The sequence below is a fragment of the Astatotilapia calliptera genome, chromosome 20, assembly GCF_964374335.1.
Source record: "Astatotilapia calliptera chromosome 20, fAstCal68.1, whole genome shotgun sequence".
Classification (NCBI taxonomy): Eukaryota; Metazoa; Chordata; class Actinopteri; order Cichliformes; family Cichlidae; genus Astatotilapia; species Astatotilapia calliptera.
The window spans coordinates 27,774,681-27,785,480 of NC_137441.1; positions in this window are offsets into that span (position 1 = coordinate 27,774,681).

The following is a 10,800-nucleotide window of genomic DNA, read 5'->3' on the forward strand; positions in this document are numbered from 1 at the left end:
CCTTGACCATTAGAAAATGGACACTAAATTTACATTTGTAAATACAATCAATGAATAAATACAACATTGCATCATGCATTACATCACACAAAAAGTACACAACTTCCTTCTGTTGCTCTCAAATAAACATGAATATGTTCTTTTATTTCATTGTACCCTCAAGGAATTGAAAGAACATTTGCCAAGTCTTCTTGAAAATCAGAAACAGACTTTTGCCTGTTGGCAAGTCTACAACGCCAGACATTGAAATAAATTTGAATAGGTAAATTTGAATAGGTAAAAAAATAGCACAATAAAATCTTATTTGTAATCTTTACTAGCTTAAACAAGCTATGATTAAGCTAGTAAACTTAAACTGGTGTGTTAGATGCGATATTATAGTGAGTTGAACTTAATATACTGCACCAAGGCAAGTGATTACTACTTAAAATCGAATTCAGTTATACATATATAGTTGAGCTGATTTGAAAATATAAAGCAACACAATGGTGCTGTGGTTAGCATTGTTGCCTCACAGCCTGCCACATGTTAAGAGTTTCAGTTTAAAAGTGTCTCCACAAAGCCTTACATTGGCACTAATTCTTTTCCTACAGATACTCTCTGTGTACAACACAGATTCTCATCTGAGGGACTACACTTTATTTGCAAACCTGTTAAGCCGTATGGGAATAGCTAACAGCTAACGTGCAGTTATAGTATCACAAACTGCACAAGTTGCACCGTCACAGCAGGATTTGCATGGTGATGAAGAACATGCAAAAATATGGTCCAGATACTGCTGCTAAGTCTGTTTAATACTGCTGGAGTTTCATCAAAATTTTAAAAAAAAGTGTTTATCAGTGACTATTAACATTTTACATCAAAATTTTTTTTCTAGCTTTACTTCATTGTGTGAATGTGTCAGATCTAAGTGCACTTCCTGTGTTCATGTTTAAATCAGGTTTAATGTTTAAGTGTTCAGTGGTGCACTGAGCAGTAAAGTAAACATATGAACTTAAATCAGTTATGTTGTTTCATGTCAGCAGCACGTGCTGCATTTTGCATATTTCTGCATATTTTTAAATCCTTCGTAACTCTCAGTGACCTGTTCCTCTTGTATGAAGTTGGAGGCGTTTGATTAGTCTATTTTGTGCGGAAGAAGAGTTAAATGACGTGTCAAACTCCTACTTTTTATGTGTGAGTGTAAAGCCTGGAGCAGAAAACCTGGGGAAACAAAGCTATCAGTGATTATACAGGATAAGATGTACCAGCGCCTCTTCTTCTTAAGGACTCTGAGGAAGAACCACCTGTCCTCAGACATCCTGGTGAACTTGTATCGCTGCACCATCGAGAGCATCCTGACCAAGTGTATAACAGTCTGGTACGGGAACTGCTCTGCCTCGGACCGGAAGGCGTTGCAGAGGGTTGTGAAAACTGCTCAACGCATCGCCGGAGCACCACCTCCTGTCATAAAGGACATCTACAGGAAGCGGTGTCTGAAAAGGGCTGGGAAAATCATCAAAGACCCCAGTCACCCATCACATGGACTCTTCACCCTCCTGCCCCTGTGGCGCTACAGGAGCCTCCGGACTAAGACCACCAGGTACCGGAACAGCTTCTTCCCCACAGCTGTCAGACTCCTGAACTCTGCCTCCTGACATCTGACTCACATTAGACACATGGACTGGAGATACAGCCACCTACACACACACACACAATGGACAACTGTACCCTCATACACACAATAATAACATGGACTGAACCACCACTCACAACCACTAGCACTTTATATAGCCTCTGTAGAAATTATTCACATATCTCACTTATCTTAACTGCACTACTGTATAATTCTGTGTAAATAATCATTCTGTACAATACGATAATTTTAACTCTACAACTGTTTATAACCTGCATAGTTCACATTTCTGTATAGCTGTATATCTCATATTTCTGTATAGTTTTTTTATTTCATATTCTGTATAGTTTTTCATATTTATATCCTGTTCATAGCCGGTACATAGCTTGTACTCACTATAGCCTGTACATACTTATAGTTATAGCATATTCATAACATATCGTGTACATTATAACATACCATGATAGACCCATTTCTGTAATATACTTACATATCTATATTATTGCTAATATATATTTGTAATATATCTATATCATGGCTAAAGCACTTCTGGATGGATGCAAACTGCATTTCGCTGCCTTGTACCTGTGACATGTGCAATGAATTCTATTCTATTCTATTCTATAAGATACTTTTTGTGTGCCTAAAGTTGGGAAATTTCTGTTCCTTTTACACAACAATAATATCCACTAGTGGAAATCAAGACATGCGAATAAGTCTTGAGCTACTCTTTCAAAGTTTTAATATTGCTCACAGCTAATAATGTCGTTTCTAAATCTGAGTTGTACACCATTTAACATAGATGGGCAATATTTTGTTGATGAAAAAAGCAGGATAGCACAGGCTCTTGACCTGCTTCTTTGATTGAACCAATGATGATAAAGAACAAAGATTATTAATCACAGCCGGAACAAAGCTGTCAGATGTTACAATGTTAAACCAAACCAACTCAATAAAAACATGGAATAATGTTAAGGTTTGACCTAAGGGACTCCATGGCAGGACACAGCTAAAAAGGTTTTAATGAACCTTTCAAGAATGTTTAACAATAAGTAGTGCCAAAGTTCAAAGACCAAGAGTTCACTAAGGGAAGTGCTCTTTAAATTAGGGTTCAGGTAAGTACTTCCATTTTTTCTTGTATGGACAGGCATTCAGTTTCCCATAGCATCCAGGACACATATGTCTCTGGCTGGGACAGAGCGGGAGTGGGTCAGTCAAGTTCCAGACAGGCACACCAATGGGATTTTAGTGAGGAGCGAGAAGAAAAGCAGGTAAGTGCACCTGCATGAGTCCTCCCTGAACCACGCACACACCTGAGCAAGATCAGCATCGCACACAACACACATCCAGACAAATGAAGAAGAGACTGAAAAAAAGAGCACAAGAAAGATAGAAATTGTGCAAGTGGAAGAAAACAGTTGGAAGGAAAATAAAGGAGCTCAACAAATATGATTATAGAGTGTTATGTGAAAAGTGGATTATAATACAATAAGGATGTCAACTTTAAACAAAACAAATACAGGTAGTGTGGTATTTGGTAGGAACGATGTTCTGTGTCTGTCCTTGTTGCCAGTCCAGTAAGAGGTGCAGAGGCCTGGAGATGCTGCACAGGGGTGGTGCTCTCCTTGTAGAAAAAGACACGAGACTAGTCCCTCAAGGTTTCTCTCTATATTGTTGTTGAACCTCAAGACTGAAACAAACATGGTACATATTTCACAAAATGTGGAACTATTTTTATAGATCCTGCATAAGTCAAAGTAAAAAAACCCCCAAACAAATAAAAATAACTTGGGATTGGGATTAAAGTCCTTGTCATGTAACACCCAAATAATCTGGCTGCATTAATTCCGTCATACTATTCTTAATATGCCGCCAAAGTATTATTGGATTTGTCCTTGAAACCCACTTACTGTGAATTGATAAGGCCTATTCTTTTTATGTCCCACTCAAACATCCTCCCATGCAATTGCAGAGTGGCATAAGACCTGATTTCCATTTCCATTGCATGATAACAGCCTCGCCTCATTCTTAACAAGCGACCGACAAGGATAAAAGCAAAATCAAAGCCTATCTCAAACAATCTGACAAGACTCATGTTCTGTGTGCAGATTTCTTTAACATGACATCTCGTGTTGCTGCAGAAAAATCCACCGGTAATCATCTGGGCGTTGCCGTAGTGTGCACTGGTTAATGCTTATTAATATATGTTACTCCAATTATAATTGATGGGCTGACTTTGATGCACCGGGATGCAGGTACACACTATGCAGAATCCTTTGAAGGCAGATCATCCAACATTCCCAGTGTGCTTGCCAACAACGGAGAGCAGAGGCACAGAGGAAAAGGAATGGAAGCCACATTATAGACTCAGTAATGTGGCTCGTCTCGCATCTACTCCTGCTGCGGCTCTAGCTTATAAAAAGGAAGGGTTGGGGAAGGCGACCAGGCCTCATATGTCACTGTCAGTATACTGGCCTACTTGAATCCAATATGTACAGCAATAAGAGACTTTGTTCAAAGAGATTATTTGGTATTGGATAACAAGCAAAGAAACCCAAAGTGCATTGGTATACGAGTGAGTCACTGCTCTTCTACACAGGGAATAAACCAGCACGGTACAATCTATTTACAAGAATATACAACCTGAGCGAACAAGAGACAGCAAACCAAAATCTAAGCTTTATTTTCAAAGTGAATCGTTTCCTTACAGGACATGCCATGACATATGCCTCACAGCAAGTTAAAAGATTGCTCCTTTATTTATTTTTCCTGATCTTTTGTTTTTGAGCAAATAATGGAATTTGTATACTTAACGCCTCGGGGACAAGAAGGAAGAAAGGAAGGTGGTGAAGTTTAGGAACCATGTCATTATAACTTGATGCTAGCAAAATCATCAGCATTGCTATAGTTTTGCCAGATTTATAATCAGCAGCACGCTCAATTGGCAGACAAAAGCAATGAGGGGGGGATTAGCATGAACATTTTCATTAATTGAATCTCAGGCTAATCAGTAACCCCACTGAACCCAAAGTAACATGAAGCGCAACTCAAACTACTTCCAAATCTACAACACAAGCAGAAAACTTTAGGACAGTGATGCAGTGTGTTTCTCATTGTTTTGGCACAAGCACACTGGATTTGAAATGAATCAGTGAATATGAGGTTAAAGTAGTGACCTTCAGCTTTAAGCAAACTCATATCCGGGAGAGGTTTAGGGCTCGTACAGAAGAAAAGGTCTGCAGCTTCGACACAGTTCATTAGACGTGGATGCAAAAACCCTTAAATCAAAGCTGAAAGTTAGAACTTTAAACTCATAGTCTTGTTTTCTTTGACCAGAATGGAGCCAAGACAAAAGAGTCACAGTGTGTAAGGACTAAATAGACATTGAAAAAACACAACCCCCAGGCCTTTGAAAATATTTTCATAGTTGTTTTTTTTTAAGGAATTAAAACATACTTTTCCAGAGCAGCTGAGTTTTATTATTGTTACAGTGCAGTATGACCCAGTACCGTGGGTCACTATCCCTAATTCTAATGATAGCCCTGGTAATAATTGTCTCAGATTTAATTATGCTTGTCCAGGCTGCACATAACCAAATATGCAAAGTGACTATACAAGACTGTTCCTGTTACACTTGCAGATACAACATGTGCGACATTTTTATCTGCATTTCAAACCCAGCTCCCAGGGGAGTAGTATCATGTTTCCAGCGTTCTTAATGTGCCCATCTGCATCAAGAAAGATATCCTCATCAGCTCTTCTGCAGCCCAAGACTTACTTTAAGGTGTGTGGTGGTGGTGTGGTCCCTGGCTCAGCTGCAGGGGAGGGGTGGTGCAGTGAGCTCAAGAGGGCGATGCGGGGGAGGCAGGTGAGGCCACAGGTGGTGACGATCTGGTTAATGAGATGTCTCTTTCCTTATAGTGAAGCTGGAGACTGGAGCGCGAGGTGTGTGCTGGAACTGGCTGCGAACAGAGACCTTACCTGTGAAAGTGCTGATAAAAACCCATAGTTGTGACAGTGTGTTGGGTCTGTCATTGCATGGTGTTTCCATACTTCTCTCAAGGCACAAACATGTCATTATAAACTGATGTGGTCATGAGGCTTCCTGAATTTTGGTACTGAGAAAAACCCAAAGGCTGATAGGAACCCTGAAGTAGATCTGACTATAACCTTGTGCAATGTGATTGCCTTATAAAGCACGTTTTTGCACAGTGTGCTAAGTAGAGCCCAGTGCAATAAGTGCCTGAAAATTATTTTTCTGCCACGTCTGATTTTTTTTTTTGCTTACTCTCGTGTCATTTCTCCTAATTGGAATCTGTGCACCTGCTCCTAATTGCATGACCAGATGCAACAGTTCCCTGTTGTTTCGGCTTCATTGTTTGCCAACTGTTGTTACAGCGAAGCAGAAATGATCATTTTTTAAACATTTGTGTGAATAACAAACAATTTATACCACAATTAAATCAACAGGATATACCCTTTATTTAACTTAAATATGCATGTGTGTGACAAATCCAGCCTTTGAGAGGCTTCATGTGTTCGTGACTTGTAGAGTAAAAGCAATCTGAACCTGCCTCGGATAACTATCTCCTGAGTCTTACACAAGTATAGAGTGGACAGACATATAGATCTTACTGACCACTCAAGGGTTTTATCAGTGCAAACCACATCCACCCAATATTTTTTAAATTCCTTGCACTTTGTCTCATATCTGCACCAATTTAAAATCTCCACCACAGTGGGAGGAAGACAGAGTACACGGAAAAGACCCGCACAGGTGCATAGAAAGGCCCCAGCCATCCAGCGGGACTTAAGCAGTAGCCTTCTTGCTGGAAGGCATCAGTGCTAAGCATTGCACCACTCTGCTCCCATGTGTGCAACCTTGCCTCAGGTTGGGCCCCAATATGAAACTGCCTACACTTTTTAGATGTCAGTTTAGACCTTTGCTCTTATGGAATATGCCTGGTTTTAGCAATATGTGCATGTACACAAATGGCTTCAGGAGGTAATTTACTGCGGGTTATTGTACTGGGAATAGTGGACAGACTCTATGGGTTTTTAATGCTTTCTATCATATCGCAGCTGTTGAATTTACTTCCCTGCCTCATTTGTTCTTCACCCCCACAAGCCTAAAGACAGTCAGTTCAAATGAGCTGAATTCAACCAAGGCTTCAGTCACACAGCCTTTAAGACTGGTAAGCCTCTGGCGACATCCAGTTGCTAGAGAAAAATGCATATTCCCTGATGGATTAGCGAATGGTTGCTTGAGTTTTCTGACTGACACTAGGTGGCACTAGAAAACTCCCGTGATTGCTTAGGTTGTCAGAAAATGCCTGCTGACGGGTGGTGCCACCATCTGCAAACAAGCTGTAGTTAATTCACTTTACTGACAAGCCAGCATCTTCCATGCAAACTACCTGTGACTGTGGCAACCACCTAAAGCAATAGCAAGGAAGCTTTCAGTGCAGCACTGTATACTTCTTTGCAACCAGTTGCATGCTAGCAGCCTCCAGCAACCATTCACCAACCAGTTGCAGAACAAACTTTTCCCTGGAGAGTGGTGATTATCAGGGGGGCACTGACTGAGTCTGTAGGCTTGTGTGAATGGGGCTTTAGCAACTGGTTTCACAGTGACTGTCAGCAACCACTCTCAGCCAATCAGGGAGTATACAGTTTTTGTGGTTGCCAGATGGTTGTAGTTGCCAGGTGCAGTCTCTAGGCCCATGTGACTGTTGCCTATGTAATCACTTGAAACCACTTTCACTCCTGCATAGAGAAGTCAAGTGTTTCATTTCAGTCCACTGAATTTGCTTTGTTTGGGGTTTTGTTTGCTAATTAGCTGCCATGCATTAAAGATTGTGAAGTTGCTGCTACATTGATTCTTACTCTACTATCTGGCAAGAAGTAGGTTTTAAAGTGATGTCTCTTTCCTAGTGATTGCCAAGCTATGAGACTGAGTCATCACAAATACATCACTGCCACTTTGGGTCATGGGAATATAAGCCTTACTTATTGCTTCTTTAAAATGAAAAGACTAGCTGAACCTCTGATGTAAAATGAGCAGGCGTACAGTTTCAGCGTATGACGGACAGCAAATATATCTCAATAACACAACACTTTGGAAGCAGTAAGGATTTTCGGAGCTGGGTCAGACGACAGAGGCGCTTCATTTTGCTAAGCGGGGGTACATCAAAGTTTGACAAGAGCCTTGTTTTTGATGCACTTCTCATAGCTCCCAGATTTGTGTCGCTCCAGTACACATGGTGGAGCTCCCTCAGTGGATGATCTAATGTAACACTTAAAAGTCAGCCGACTGGTTTTATAACCACATTAATCACTGCTGCTCCCGCATGCTCTGCGGCCAACCTCAGCCACTTGTGGAAGGGAAGGAACTCTGTGAGGCTTTTCATGAATTAAGACTCAAGCAGACCAGAGGGCAGCCAATGGCACATCCCTGTACCTCAAATGATTTCTCTCTGTCACCTTGCTGTAAAGTTCTGTGTTGCACGCCGAGGTTGTCTTGTCATTTCTATTTCATTTATTACTTGGCTCGCACTTGATATCTTTGGTGTCTTTCTTCTTCTTTACTTTCAAATAACAGAACAAGGACATAATATGGATGCAAAAGCACATTTTTATTTGCTCTGCATAGAGACTTCATATTTCATATTACCTGAGGAAAGTGTAGAGATAAGAGAAGCTTGCGTGAGATATTGTTGTCTCCATGTGACAGACAGATGTGAGTCCGATCTGGAACAGTGTCATGTGATTAGATAAGATGAATTTATTGTCTCCCATAGGAGACAATAAATTCATAGAAAACTATTCTGAATAGGGCAACTGCTGCACCCACAGATGGACCCACAGACCTTGAAATAAATATGAATGAATAAATAATAATGAAAAAATGTTGGTAGTCATTTTTCTTCCTTTTCATAGTACATTCTTTCCGGAAATTTGTTTACACCAAAACCTTGCTATATTTAAATGGCCAGCATATGTACAAAATTATCTCTGTGAGACCAAATCTCAGGTTTCAGACTGCTTTAAGTCATGACTGACATCATGATATCAACCACTGGTTTTAACGCTTGTAAATTTAAGCCAAAAAGTTAATGGACTGCATCCATCTATCTTAACTTTCTTGGTCAATATACTCTGATACTTTGTTCTTGGAGCTGTGTGATACATTACTAAAACGCTGCAATTTAACCAAAACTGGAATGCTAAATTTTCAGACTGGCTGGACCTTACAGCAAACTGTGTTATTTGTTAGATAGTTTCATTAAAACAGCTTAAAACCACAGCTTAAATGTCTAGCTTAGGGTCTTGAATTAGGCCGAGGTTTTAGTTTTGGCACACCAGTCAACTGAAATGACCACGCCCTTAAAATTAAGCCTGAGCAGAATCCAGGTGAAAAAAGTCAAGCATTTACGGTTGTTATGAAGGAGAAAATTAGCTATAAAGAATAAAACAGAAATGCTCTAAGCCTGTTAGTTTCATGGGTAAATTCGTGCATCCAATAATGCAATGATTGCAATAATTAAAATAGTGATTTAAGCGGAGAAGCCCCACCCACCTTCTCTCAAATCTTCTGTTTGAAAGGGGCAGCCAATCAGAAGAAACGGAAGGAAGAGGGGAGGAAGCTAAAATGTCTTGTTTCTGTCATAGCAAGCACAGCAGTTAAATGGGAGGTGGCATGTTAGGATTCCACAGGTAGCTGGAGTTGGAGGCAGGTGAGTATCAAGCAATTCCTTCTCAGAGATTGCACGGTACCGGAGAGTAGATGGTAGTGTAAGGCAGCAACAAACAACTTGCTTTGTTGTGAATCTTGGTGATTTTGTGTTTATGATGATCACATGATACATGGGGGGAAAAAAGCTGCCATTTGATCACATTCGCTTTCTAGGACATTTCATCATAGGTGTCTGGCTTGTGTTAAGATCATCATCAGCTGCCACTAATCAAAGGACATGAAACAGTATGCTGTTATTGGTGTGTGTTTTATAGCAGGCTTGATTACTTCCAGTACCTCTGACTGCTCTGAAAAGCCATTCGAGGGGGACAAATCTGAAGCTTTTTTAAGTGTGCACTTATGGGCATTGCATGCTTCCAGAGGGATCTGTGCTTATTGCAAGGCTTTTTCGAACATTCTTCCTCCCAATCCTCGTAACTTTTTGCGTGTCTCTCTCAGTTTTGTGGCCCTTTCACCCTGAAAATAACCAGAGACACCCAACTCCCTGATCGCAACAACTGTGAGTGCCTCTTTGTTGTCTCAACAATGCATTAAGTGTGAAGTGAATCCCCTTGGCTGCTTCCAACAACATTTCACCATAACCAGCTGGCAGACAGAGGCACTTATTGTGCTCTGTGTGGAGTCAAAACCTGAACTGTCTGATTGGCACCTCATTTATTCAGCCTAATGGAAGGAGGTGGGCCCTTGGGTGAAGGGGAACCACACAGGTTCACAGAGTGAGTGACAGGCCTGTTACATTGTTAAAGACAGTCCCCTGGCCTTGACTTTGTTGCACACACACACCAAACGGCTGCTCAAACAAGGAGGAATTAAAAAGAATTAGAAGTAGTGGCTTCTTAGTTGGGTGGAGTAACTTTATATGAAGTGTCATGTTGCCCTTCTTTTGTTGTCAGCACTAAGCTCTTTGAAAGTGGGTCAAAGACTAGGTTAAATGAAACAAATCCACTGGGAGATGTTAAATACGTGCGCTACAGTGTTAAAAAGTGTTTAGTGCCCATTCTGGAATCAATTTTTGGAAGTGAAGACATTTCTGAGGTGTGATTCTTTAAATAACACAGCTCCACGTGTGGCTCATGCTTCTCCTTTATCTCGTTTGATTTACGTGCGATCGGAAATTAAAAAAGGGAAATAATCACGATGCAGTTTGTTCCCTTTGTGAAGGTGGAATAAAAGCTTCACTTTGAGTTTGCGATTGTATAGGAAACTCTGACCTGCAGACAGGATGAAAAGACAGCTTCCTACAACCAAGTTGACCAATTAGAGAGAGCAAGTTGCCATGACGGAGAAGCAAGCACGGAGCTACCGGCTGTAGAACTAAATGACTACAACAAATAGCAGTGATGCGAGACAGACATCGCTGTGCATTTACATACACACACACACACACACACACACACACATACGGGTCTATGTGGTATGGCGGGACTAT